We start from the raw sequence: 14,246 nt of genomic DNA, 5'->3' as shown, positions 1-14,246 counted from the left end.
TTCAATCTCACTATTTGTTGATAAAAGAGTAGCCGAAGAGTTGGCGGTGAGTGATGATAACTAGCTGTCTTCTTTCTAATCTTACACTACTAACTAAGGGATTCCTAATTAAGTATATAAGTTATTTTGGTTGTTGATGATGTGTGTAGGTTATTTGGCACTTGTTTTGGTTGTTGATGACATGTGCAGGTTATTTAGCACGTGTTTTGGTTGTTGATGACATGTGCAGGTTATTTGGCATGTGTTTTGGTTGTTGATGACATGTGTAGATTATTTGGCATGTGTTTTGGTTGTTGATCATGTTTAGGTTATTTGGCACGTGTTTTGGTTGTTGATGACGTGTGTAGGTTATTTGGCACGTGTTTTGGTTGTTGATGACATGTGTAGGTTATTTGGCACGCGTTTTGGTTGTTGATGACGTCTGTAGGTTATTTGGCACGCGTTTTGGTTGTTGATGACGTCTGTAGGTTAGTTAGCTCGTGTTTTGGTTGTTGATGACGTCTGTAGGTTATTTAGCACGTGTTTTGGTTGTTGATGACATGTGCAGGTTATTTAGCACGTGTTTTGGTTGTTGATGACATGTGCAGGTTATTTGGCATGTGTTTTGGTTGTTGATGACATGTGTAGGTTATTTGGCATGTGTTTTGGTTGTTGATCATGTTTAGGTTATTTGGCACGTGTTTTGGTTGTTGATGACATGTGTAGGTTATTTGGCACGTGTTTTGGTTGTTGATGACATGTGTAGGTTATTTGGCACGCGTTTTGGTTGTTGATGACGTCTGTATGTTATTTGGCACGCGTTTTGGTTGTTGATGACGTCTGTAGGTTATTTGGCACGCGTTTTGGTTGTTGATGACGTCTGTAGGTTAGTTAGCTCGTGTTTTGGTTGTTGATGACGTCTGTAGGTTATTTAGCACGTGTTTTGGTTGTTGATGACATGTGCAGGTTATTTGGCATGTGTTTTGGTTGTTGATGACATGTGTAGGTTATTTGGCATGTGTTTTGGTTGTTGATCATGTTTAGGTTATTTGGCACGTGTTTTGGTTGTTGATGACGTGTGTAGGTTATTTGGCACGTGTTTTGGTTGTTGATCATGTTTAGGTTATTTGGCACGTGTTTTGGTTGTTGATGACATGTGTAGGTTATTTGGCACGTGTTTTGGTTGTTGATGACGTCTGTATGTTATATAGCACGTGTTTTGGTTGTTGATGACATTTGTAGGTTATTTGGCACTCGTTTTGGTTGTTGATGACGTTTGTAGGTTATTTAGCACGTGTTTTGGTTGTTGATGACATGTGTAGGTTATTTGGCATGTGTTTTGGTTGTTGATCATGTTTAGGTTATTTGGCACGTGTTTTGGTTGTTGATGACATGTGTAGGTTATTTGGCACGTGTTTTGGTTGTTGATGACATGTGTAGGTTATTTGGCACGCGTTTTGGTTGTTGATGACGTCTGTATGTTATTTGGCACGCGTTTTGGTTGTTGATGACGTCTGTAGGTTATTTGGCACGCGTTTTGGTTGTTGATGACGTCTGTAGGTTAGTTAGCTCGTGTTTTGGTTGTTGATGACGTCTGTAGGTTATTTAGCACGTGTTTTGGTTGTTGATGACATGTGCAGGTTATTTGGCATGTGTTTTGGTTGTTGATGACATGTGTAGGTTATTTGGCATGTGTTTTGGTTGTTGATCATGTTTAGGTTATTTGGCACGTGTTTTGGTTGTTGATGACGTGTGTAGGTTATTTGGCACGTGTTTTGGTTGTTGATGACATGTGTAGGTTATTTGGCACGTGTTTTGGTTGTTGATGACATGTGTAGGTTATTTGGCACGCGTTTTGGTTGTTGATGACGTCTGTAGGTTATTTAGCACGTGTTTTGGTTGTTGATGACGTCTGTAGGTTATATAGCACGTGTTTTGGTTGTTGATGACATTTGTAGGTTATTTGGCACTCGTTTTGGTTGTTGATGACGTTTGTAGGTTATTTAGCACGAGTTTTGGTTGTTGATGACATGTGTAGGTTATTTGGCACGCGTTTTGGTTGTTGATGACGTCTGTAGGTTATTTAGCACGTGTTTTGGTTGTTGATGACGTCTGTAGGTTATATAGCACGTGTTTTGGTTGTTGATGACATTTGTAGGTTATTTGGCACTCGTTTTGGTTGTTGATGACGTTTGTAGGTTATTTAGCACGTGTTTTGGTTGTTGATGACATTTGTAGGTTATTTAGCACGTGTTTTGGTTGTGGATGACGTCTGTAGGTTATTTAGCACGTGTTTTGGTTGTTGATGACGTCTATAAGTTATTTAGCACGTGTTTTGGTTGTTGATGACATTTGTAGGTTATTTGGCATGCGTTTTGGTTGTTGATGACGTCTGTAGATTATTTAGCACGTGTTTTGGTTGTTGATGACATTTGTAGGTTATTTAGCACGTGTTTTGGTTGTTGATGACGTCTGTAGGTTATATAGCACGTGTTTTGGTTGCTGATGACATTTGTGGGTTATTTAGCACGTGTTTTGGTTGTTGATGACGTCTGTAGGTTATTTAGCACGTGTTTTGGTTGCTGATGACATTTGTAGGTTATTTAGCACGTGTTTTGGTTGTTGATGACATTTGTAGGTTATTTAGCACGTGTTTTGGTTGTTGATGACATTTGTAGGTTATTTAGCACGTGTTTTGGTTGTTGATGACATTTGTAGGTTATTTGGAGAAAGAGGAAGAAGGATAAACATTTTCTAACATTGATTTTATGGACTTTGAACTTTCTTAGCGGGTACCACCAGAATATTATCAGTACAAAAAGGACTGCGTTGATTTCAAAGATGGAAAAAGCGAAACTGATCATCAGAAAGGAACGTAAATCTCACTGGACGTTATTAACGCTTTTCAACACGGTATCTCATCAAAATATTCGACGTCAACTGTTCTATTATTTTAATATTCTATTACAGCCTGAGTAAACTAAATAGCTAAATAATGTGTGTTTGATTATTTCTGTTTCTCCTAATTTGATTATAAAAGATCATAAAACGAAACAAGATCAGTCATTACGAGTAATCATCCAAGTAGAGGATAGAATAACATGTGAAGAGGAGCATTTGGAAGATGAAAAATACGTTAAATGTGTATCTAAATTTAGTCACTAGAAACCGAAACTGGAACCTTTTTTTACGCGGTTAAGACAACGTTTCAACAGACAGCTTCTGATTTGCTAAATAAGGGGAATGTTCTTACAACTTCTACTGAACTTTTGAACTGTGGAATCGCATAGTTGCCAGTAATACGTCAACTGTAGTCATTGTACAGTAGAAGCTTATAAACAATCTATATATCTTAGATAAAAGTTGGCATTGATGTTTTATAGTAAATTAAAACAAAGTAAAATTATGGAGTTTTGTCGTGATATTTTACGTTATTTGTTTTTAGGAACTAAACTGCAGATTGTTTGTAACAACTAAGCACAAAACTACCTGTGCTCTACCAACCACGGATATCGAAACTCGATTTCTAGTGTTGTAAGTTCGAGGCATTCCGTTGTGTCACTGAGAAGCACTAAACCATAGAACCAGTTATCTGTGCTATGCCCTCTGTGGCTCTTGAAACCAAAATTTAACGTTGTTTGTTTTTGAATTTCGCACAAAGCTACTCGAGGGCTATCTGTGCTAGCCGTCCCTAATTTAGCAGTGTAAGACTAGAGGGAAGGCAACTAGTCATCACCACCCACCGCCAACTCTTGGGCTACTCTTTTACCAACGAATAGTGGGATTGACCGTCACATTATAACGCCTCCACGGCTGGGAGGGCGAGCATGTTTGGCGCGACAGGGATGCGAACCCGCGACCCTCAGATTACGAGTCGCACGCCTTAATACGCTTGGCCTGCCGGGCCACATTTAACGGTATAAAGTATTCGTTTATGTCGCTGAGACACGGAGGTGATTCTACAGATGTTTGGTTTATATACAAGTGATTGGCGTTACAGATCCATTTAACTCTTTAGGAACTTGGGCTTTCTATCAAAATGAGCGTTTCAGGCATATTTGCTTGCTATTTCTCATATTTTATATAAAAAAATCATATGATTCACTGCGAAATCTATATAATTGCAGGAAAAATAACCAGCTGTTATTTTCTTTTAAAGAAACACAAGTATTAGATTTAATAAGTAGATAAATCGACATGCGTTTCTCTTATAACTATAATTAGCAAGGAGACAGCCCCAAAAGAATGTAGGCGACATTCTTGGCGGTGGGACAGAACCCAGACATGCTAAATTATGTTTGTTGCTGTTTTTTTAAACCCGAAACCTTTTCTAATACAGTTCTAAAATGCAAGTTTTGAAATGAACAGACGATAACGAACGGGTGTGAACAAACCTTGACAAACGTATGCAGCTTATATTCTGTGTTATCTACTTGGCCGTAAAGCAGGGTTTTAAGAACCGTTTCTTATCGTTAAACAGGACGGACAGATTAAAGTTCTGAAGGCGTCATGACGAGGGCGTAACGGATTTCTTCCTCAATACAAACAGGAGTACCTGGATTTTATCACAAGCATTAACTGGGCTTATTTTAGCTGCATAAGTTTATGAGCCCCACTAAACCTAAGATCTCTCGTTCAGAAAGTGTAAACATCCGGAAATGAACGTCTTAAATTAAAGTATGTTCCAGACTAATGCCTTTGAAAATATAGGTGATATCTTATGTACTCTTAACGTATATTTTATGAAATTTTATCGAAGGTCGACTCTCTTGACAAGGTATCTGAAACAATACAGGAAATCTCATCTAACAAGAATTTAGAAAACTATCTAAAAAAAACAAAAGGAAATCTTCGATAGTGGCGGCACTTTGATATTCTTTTAGGCAGGATTAGAGCAAATGAATCTAATTCTTAACTTTTTTTTTTTTTCCTTTTTATTAGCTACATTTCTGGCGCCAGCAATATCAGTCAAGGAGCATGCATATACCTGATCAGATTTTATTATTCACAGGATCTCTACCAGCCTACCCTCAAATTGAAATGGCCTGGCATGGCCAAGTGTGTTAAGGCGTTCGACACGTAATCCGAGGGTTCAGGGTTCGAATCCCGGTCGCATCAAACATGCTCGCCCTTTCAGCCGTGGGGGCGTTATAATGTGTCGGTCAATCCTACTCTTCGTTGGTAAAAGAGTAGCCCACGAGTTGGCGGTGGGTGCTGATGACTAGCTGCCTTCTCTCTAGTCTTACATTGCTAAATTTGGGACGGCTAGCGCGGATAGCCCTCGAGTAGCTTTGCTCGAAATTCAAAACAAACAACACAAACTGAAATTTGTTTTAGGAAGGAATAGAACAAACTAATCTATGAGACATTTAACGTGTGCAAATATATCAATCGAAATGGTTTGACCTTCTGAGTCCAAAACTGTAATTAGTTATTCAATCTGTCAAGAGATGACTGAACTATGAGCTAAAAGTTCGCACTTGAAAAAACAAAAAACAAAACAAAGTGAGAGACGTTGTAAAAGCCGCTCAACCGCGGCTGAAAATATAAAGAGTTTATAAATAACAAATAACTTGCATCTTTACTTATGGAAATGTTTATTTGTTGTTATCTATTACTATTTCGCTAAAATTGAAATTAAATAAGCAAATGCTGTAAAGTTATGTCGACTTTTCAGTTTTTATTTAATTCAAAACTCATTGTACAAGATATCCAAATTTTCTCATCAAACAGTAAAATCACAATGTGTCATTCAGTTTTCATGGGCATAAAACAAATTCTACAAGGTATCCAAACCAAGGAATCGAAGAGTAAAACTGTAATGTGTCATTTAGTGTTTACATAAACCAAGACCAATTCTACAGGGTATCCAAACCAAGGAATCATACAGTAAAATTGTAATGTGTCATTTAGTGTTTACATAAAACAAAACCAATTCTACAGGGCATCCAAACCAAAACCAAAGAATCAAACAGTAAAATTGTAATGTGTCATTTAGTGTTAACATAAAACAAAACCAATTTCACAGGGTATCCAAACCAAAGAATCAAACAGTAAAATTGTAATGTGTCATTCAGTGTTTACATAAACTAAAACTAATTATGCAGAGTATCCAAACCAAGGAATCGAACAGTAAAATCCTAATGCGTCATTTACTTTCTAGGCACAAAGTATCCAATTCAAGTAATCAAACACCAGAACCCTAATGTGTCACACTTAGAACTGTAATCAAACACCAGAACCCTAATATGTCACACTTAGAACTTCAATACAATTTTCAAAACGAAAGTTATAACAACAACGAGGCTTGCAAGAGAAATGTTAGAGTTTACTTGTTTGTTTTTTGTTAAGCCCAAAATTATACAATGGGCTAACTCTGTCGTACACACGGTGTGTATCGTGACTCGATTTTTAGTGTTATAAATCTTCGGCGTTACCTCCTGGACACCGGAAGAGGACACGTTTATTGGAAAATACTTTGTTATTTCACATTAATATTTCACTGTAGGTTGAATATTTTTTATTGTGTAATGTAGATGTGTAGTTATTGTTGTTGTTTTTATTTAGCCCTCGGTGTAGTCCCTTGGTATGGTGTAAGATATTTAGGACTGAATCGGCTGGAGCATCCTGTTGGAAGGGGCGGAATTGGACAAGAGCTTAAGGAAAACAAACACAGAGATACATGTAGGATTGTTGTTGTTGTTTTGAATTAAGCACAAAGCTACACAATGGGCTATCTGTGCTCTGCCCACTACGGGTATCGAAACCCGGATTTTAGAGTTGTAAGTCCGCAGACATACCGCTGAACCACTGGGGGCTACATGTTGGAAAAAAATCATTCTGTGCTTGTGTTACTAAAGCAGTTTATTTGTTTGTAGTTAAGCACAACAAAGCTACACAAAAAGTATCTGTGCTCTGATCATCACGAATATCGAAACCCGATTTTTAGCATTGTAAGCCCACGAACATACCGTTATGTCATGGGGTGAGGCATGAATTCAATCAAACACCTCTGTGCACACTTTATAGTCGTAGAGCATAACACTGTTATGCAGCTTGTATGTTTAACCTGATCTCTGTATAAGAAAATATTTACAGATAGGTTTTACCTTCGATGTCAAAAAATGCTTCTAAGGTTTTCCCTCTCTCTGTTATGTACACACACCTGTGTATTTTTGTCACTTAATAAATTCCAATTTTAAATAAAATATTTACATGTGATCGATATTGAATGTTTTATTTTCGATCCATTTTCCTGGGCCCGGCATGGCCAAGCGTGTTAAGGCGTTCCACTCATCATCCGAGGGTCGCGGGTTCGAATCCCAGTCACCAAACATGCTCGCCCTATCAGCCGTGGGGGCGTTATAATGTTTGGTCAATCCCACTATTCTATGGGAAAAGAGTAGCCCAAGAGTTGGCGGTGGGTGGTGATGACTAGCTGTTTCTGTTTGTTTGGTTTTTTTTTGAAGAGGAGATCAGTTTCCTGTTGTCTATCTTTTTATCTATCTTTCCATGCAATATGTAAAGTGTTATTAGTTTTGTATCTGTTTATAATGTAGTTGTCGCTCTCGTGCATCCTTTGTGTTTAATGTATTACCATCTACTTACATATATGTATATATGTCCGTTTTTCTATTTGTCTTTCGCTAACAACTCGCCATCATAAATACAATGCATAATAACACATTGTTTTAATATATGGACGACAATGATAGAGCGAACCACTTTGTTTAGCCTATCACAACCCGTGAAATTCGTATCTGCCCAACTCGAGAACTGTAAACTGCATTCATACTGTACGTGCAATTGCGTGATTGGTTAAGAATTTTCTTTATCGTCTATTTCACTGATTTTCAAAGAAAATTTTTACGCAACCGCACATTCTATTCAAAATTCACAAGGATAAGAATTACCACACACCATCAGTTCACGCAGATATTCCAACAGATTATGTTTTCAAACCTCTCTACTAGGGAAATTGAAAACTAGAAGTACAGCCATTTCAATCTTCGTACAGAAAATTCTATTTCTTCATCAGTCACATGTAAAAAACGACATAAAACAAATGTATTATGGTTTGAGTGCTCGATTTTATATTTATGTCAACCACTTATTTGACACGAGAATGTTACAGTTGACATGTTTGATGAATGAAGTGAGGATAATACTGAAATGAATTCACAAAGGTAACAACTTCGTCTTCAAATCGGTAAAACACTTTTGATTGGAATTCTTACTATCACTGACACAAGTCAAACTGCTCCAGATACTAGTGTCACACTGCACTCGTTGAATTGAAATAGCATAATAATACCAACGTATATTCTTCATAGAAATATTGAGAAAAGTATGATATTTGTTTTATTTTGTCATTTTGCGACTAACTAATTATTTCATAACATCTTATCATACAGTATGAAGTGTATTACTGTTTAATTAGAATTCATTTAGCCTGTGACGGTATTTTCGGCCGCAATCCCAATAATACCTTAACTTAAAATATATAAGTTAGTCCTATACCCATATACTAAGCGAACAATGAAAAATATCGTTTAGTTTGGTTTGATTTGAATTTTGCACAAATCTACACGAGGACTATCTGCGCTAACCGTCCTTGATTTTACAGTGCAAGACTAGAGGGAAGGCAGCTAATCACTATCACCAACCGCCAACTCTTGAGCTACTCTGTCATCAACGAATAGTGGGATTTACCGCCATATTATAACGCCCCCATTGATGAAAGGGCGAGTATGTTTTGGTGTGACAGGGATTCGAACACGCGACCTTCGGATTACGAGTCAAGTGCCTTAATCACCTGGCCATGCCGAGCCATTATCGTTTATAAATGTAGTATATATCTTTTTAAAATCAAAAATTATTTTAATTACTATAAACAGTAACATTTACCAAAAATTAAAGATAAATTATCTCCGGCATTACTTAACAGTAGATATGGCACTTAAAGCTGAATAAAATTTACATTTATGTATATTTAAAGAAATAATAAGTATTTGTTTAACAAAGTGTAATAATTATAATGAAATTAGTCAATGTTATACAACAGAATATACTAAATAACACAAGTTACCAGACACACCACACACACGATTAAGTTCATCAACGAATGTAAATATACCGATAACACAAAGCTTTGGAATAAGTTAAGGTTATGATAAAAAAAAAAAAAAGTAATTGGATACAGTAATAGCTTGACCTGGTTTTGGTTTGGTTGGTCTTATGCACAAAGATACACAGTGAACTGTCTATGCTCTGCCCACCATGGGTATTGAAACCTGGTTTTTAGCGGTGTGAGTCTGCAAACATTTTGCTGTGCCACTGGAGGGGGGGGCAGCTTGACCTAATAATTAATAAAGTATTCTAAGCAGTATATGTTCAATAATTAATAGTCTTACAGAGATCTTATGGCCCGGCTTGGCCAAGCGTGTTGCTACGAGTTTGACTTATTTATGAGCTCGTTGCTATCGTAATTTAGGATCTTCGTTCAAATAAGTTCTTTAAAATACTAAAAAAAGAGAGAAAGAAAAAGTGGTTCTGGATATCCCGAATGTGAAAATATGCGTTTAATTAATATATCAATCCGACTACGGATAGTAACAGCATATATCCATCTCATATCACTTTTAATTATAACTGCATGCTTGACCATTTATTACTGGTATTGGTGTGTAATTTAAAGTTGGGTAGTTCAACCAGGGATATATCCAGAATTTCGGTTCGAGAGTGGGAGAGTTTATCAAGGTATATACCCCATTTCCCCTAAAAAAGGCGGTCACTTCCAGCACTTCTTTTGGTTTATATTTAGCATCTTGAAAGTTGTTTTTTTATTTTCTGAAAGGCCCGGCATGGTCAAGCGTGTTAAGGCGTGCGACTCGTAATCTGAGGGTCGCAGGTTCGCATCCCCGTCGCGCCAAACATGCTCGTCCTTTCAGCCGTGGGGTGTTATAATGTGACGGTCAATCCCACTATTCGTTGGTAATAGAGTAGCCCAAGAGTTGGCGGTGGGTGGTGATGACTAGCTGCTTTCCCTCTAGTCTTACACTGCTAAATTAGGGACGGCTAGCGCAGATTGCCCTCGAGTAGCTTTGTGCGAAATTCAAAAAACAAACAAACATACAGAGACCTTAGTCAAATATATAAAGTAATATAATGAGATTCTGTGAGTACTATAAATATATACTAGCGGACAGTAATATTATTCGTGATTTTAACTGAAAGTTAAACTAAATACGACTTTTAGATGTAGGTATGATAGTTCAGAAAAGCTCCCTGTGGAGTGTAAAATCTTCAGACTTGTAAGCAACGTTGAATTTGCTTCAAAGTTAAATGAACTGTAACAAGTAGGGAAAAGGTTGCTAGTGAACAGAGAGAGCGGGTGTTATAATATCGAACTAATTCTGTTGTACCTAATGACTCGTGGGGCGAAACTTATTTGGAATATTTGTATCAGAAAACTCATAATTTCGAAATTAAAAATGTCTGTTTGATTAAAAACTCGAATGTGAATGTTTGACTAACGATCGTTAAATGTCATTCCAATTATTCCTGGTATTGGAAACACTTTTTTGTATTTATGAAAGAACAGAATAATTCAATAAACAATATATTAAATTTACATGTATTTATACAGCTACTAATAACGTATACAGCTAAATTATAGCTTTTCTCACTGAAGTTGCCCGGCATGGGTGGGTGGGTTAAGGCGTTCAACTCCTAATACGAGGGTCATGGGTTCGAATCCCCGTCACACCAAACATGCTCGCCCTTTCAGCCGTGGGGGCGTTACAATGTAACGGTCAGTCCCACTATTCGTTGGTAAAAGAGTAGCCAAAGAGTTGGCGGTGGGTGGTGATGACTAGCTGCCTTCCCTCCAGTCTTACACTGCTAAATTAGGGAGAGCTAGCGCAGATAGCCTTCGTGTAGCTTTGAGCAAAATTCCAAAACAAACAAACAAATAATCTTACTGAAGTTGATTACATTATGTAACACAAATTTTGTTCCTGGACAGTATATGTTATTTCTTAATTGCTTATGTTGTAAAAGTACAGAAAATGGTCATTATTCCCTTCAAACTTTGCTTTTGTGACCTGGATAATGAAATTTAGAAATTTGCCTATTTTCTATGTAAAAACGGGCAAATTTGCACATTTTCATTTACATAAGGTCTGAATAAAACAACATATGAATCAATATTTACATGTATTTATACTAAAGTTATACAATAATGTTTAGAAGCGAGTCGTTTTTCGAGATTTGCGACTGTAATGTAAATCACTTTCACATATCAGCCCCCAAATATATATAGTCTTCCATCATGTTTTCGTTATACGCTCTCAAGTCACAAAAGCAATGTTTGAAGAGAAAAAAATGGTCTTTCCCATTTACTTTAGGCCTAAGTAACTGAGAAATAACACTTTCTGCCCAGGAACAAAAAAAAAGTAAAAATTTTGTTACATAGTGTTATTTTGATACACAAATCGTTAAAATTAAACGTGTTGATTGATTGTTTTTCACGCACTTCAAGAAATAAACTTCTATAATTATCAACCTATTTAAAATCATCATCCACAGATCAAAACAACGGATTAGGCGACATAATTTCAATTTTTACTCACACACACTACTTGTTAGTGCATACTCATGGTAGAAAACGCGAAGCGTGTGTGTGTGTGTTTTTCTTATAGCAAAGCTATATCGGGCTATCTGCTCAGCCCACTGAGGGGAATCAAATCCCTGATTTTAGCGTTGTAAATCCAGAGACATATCGCTGTACTAGTGAGGGGCGAGACGCGATGCATTAGCTTTAATATCCAGACCTCAGAGGATATTAAAAATAACCTTTAACAGTCTTTATAACTTGTATTTATTTCTCAAAATGTTGAAACGCAGATCCATTGGAAGTTTACCGTGTAGGAAATTGATCGATGCTAGAATTCTCGTTGATCAAAACTGCTCTCTCAGTAACTTAATTAGTGGATGACATAATTTCTTTTATCATTATACCTGCATAGACAGACATGGTCGATCGAACCGTTTGAGACTGGAATCGTTTAGATATATTATTGTAGATATGTATTGTTATTTCACAGGTTTCATGATGAAAATAATTTATTTATTATTTATAGAAATTTTATTTACATATCTTTTGTAAGTTAATATTAAAACTGCAAGTTAAGATAGTGACAAATAAGTGTAACAGTTTGTCACAATTTTCGTGGGATAAAATGTTATGCTTAACATGAAACATATTTCTGATACATAAAGGTACCTGTCACTTTTAACAACAAATATTAAAGGTACCTGTCGCTTTTAACAACAAACATTAAAGGTAACTGTCGCTTTTAACAACAAACATTAAAGGTACCTGTCACTTTTAACAACAAACATTTTATTCACAGTTCACAAAAAAACATTATTATGCGAGTATCTTAAAAATGATTACTGTCCTTAAATATTGTATTAACTAAAAAAATTTCCATTACATGAGTAGCCCTATTTCCTCCAAATGTTTGAATCACTATTTGTTTTAAACTGTCCGTAATAAGATACATGGTTCCTGTGACAATTTTATTTCTGACAAGATATTTCAAGAACGTTTAGTGAACCATATCACTTAGTTTTTATATCACAAACTAGTTTAAACTGTTCCGTCATACCTATTATTTACCTTTGAGTTTTATCTCACAAACTAAATTGAACTGTTTAGCGTTACTGGTTCGTCTATCTAATTTTTTTATCCACAAGTTAAATTAAAGTGTTTAATCTTACTAGTCAATATTTCCTTCAGTTTTAATTCGTAGAATCACCAGTTTATCCGCGAGATTGATCCAGTAGACTATTTTAAAGTGTTTAGATGTATTAGTTAATTTATCTTAAGATTTTATCCAAAAGCTATTTAATCTTTCCGGTCAGTGTGTCATAGAATTTCACTTCACAAAATATTCTGTTTAAACAACATATTGTACTAATTTAATTCACTTAAAAGACAAAAAGAAATAAGCGAACAGCTGCAACTGTATTTCACATTCACTTTAACCTAAAACATCTATTTAAATATATTATAAATTAGTTGTTACAGTTTAAAATATGCAGCTGTTACTTATGTATCAAGCACATTAAACCTTAAAGTAGCACATCATAAACAAACTTACCGTTTCTTTTTTTCCTTTTCGGTTGTGTACGATAACAGATCTTTAAAGTGCTTTCTTATTTTTACTTTTTAAATTCACTTACAATAGTTTTTATTAACAATTAGACGACCTTATTTTCTATTCGTCAGGACGATATTACCGGAAGTGCAGTATACGTGAAATTATGTTGTCAATAAGTTTAGAACGTAAGGATTTTCTCTCCTCAGCCTGCGAGAATTCCTAACGCACGCGGCGGAGCCACAGTTTGAAGAAGGTAGATATATCAAACTCTTGTACGTGTGCTATCACATCTGAACAAGAACGCACGCGCTCACGCATAGTACTCACGTGATGTATTTGAAAGGGTCTCCCTCTTTCCTCAGTGTTGGTGACTGGAGTATTTGGAAAGGTTCGGCCGAGTTCCAAAGCGAATACAAAAACACATAAGTAAGCCACCTACCGGTGGTTTTTAGGTAAAAGGAATTATTTACGACGAAAGTACAAATACATCAAGTTATTGTAACCAGACTTAATAATAACATATTTCTATACTTAATATTAGATAAGGTTGTAAATAGTATTCGTGGTGTTTTATCCCATAAATGGTTTTTATTTCTTTAAAATAGGACTTATCAATATTTTCATAGTTTATGGGAAGAAGCACAGTGACCGTCACAATAAAATCTTATCCTCTCTGTTATGGCCCGGCATGGCCAAGCGTGTTAAGGCGTGCGACTCGTAATCCGAAGGTTGCGGATTCGCATCCCCGTCGCGCCAAACATTCTTGCCCTTTCAGCCGTAGGGGCGTTATAATGTAACGGTCAATCCCACTATTCGTTGATAAAAGAATAGCCCAAGAGTTGGCGGTGGGTGGTGATGACTAGTTGCCTTCCCTCTAGTCTTACACTGCTAAATTAGGAACGGATAGCCCGTTCCTCTCTGTTATTGTTATTAAATATAACATATATTACTTCAAACAAACCCGGTAACACACATTCAAAAACTCCAAGGATATTCCAGACGTTTATGCGACACTTATGTATCCGTTCAACACAAACACACGGTAAAAATACCGGGACCCAAAGATAAACTTAATGGGATCTTATCCGAACGACAACC

The 14,246-nt window shown here is 36.4% G+C and overlaps 1 protein-coding gene across 2 annotated transcripts in view; it reads right to left on the bottom strand.

Annotated features, from left to right (window-relative positions):
- Positions 1-13,541, bottom strand: part of LOC143251008 (uncharacterized) — a 78,861-nt gene extending 65,320 nt beyond the window's left edge. The window contains exon 1 of one of the 2 annotated variants that reach the window (XM_076502283.1): positions 13,476-13,541. The gene's annotated coding sequence lies outside the window, so the exon portion shown is untranslated. The other variant, XM_076502282.1, reaches the window with a different exon arrangement.
- Between the last annotated feature and the right edge of the window lie 705 nt (positions 13,542-14,246).

The sequence above is a fragment of the Tachypleus tridentatus genome, chromosome 5 (assembly GCF_004210375.1).
Source record: "Tachypleus tridentatus isolate NWPU-2018 chromosome 5, ASM421037v1, whole genome shotgun sequence".
Taxonomy (NCBI): Eukaryota; Metazoa; Arthropoda; class Merostomata; order Xiphosura; family Limulidae; genus Tachypleus; species Tachypleus tridentatus.
The sequence above is the reverse complement of the archived record's forward strand: the minus strand, read 5'-3'. Positions and strand labels throughout refer to the sequence as shown.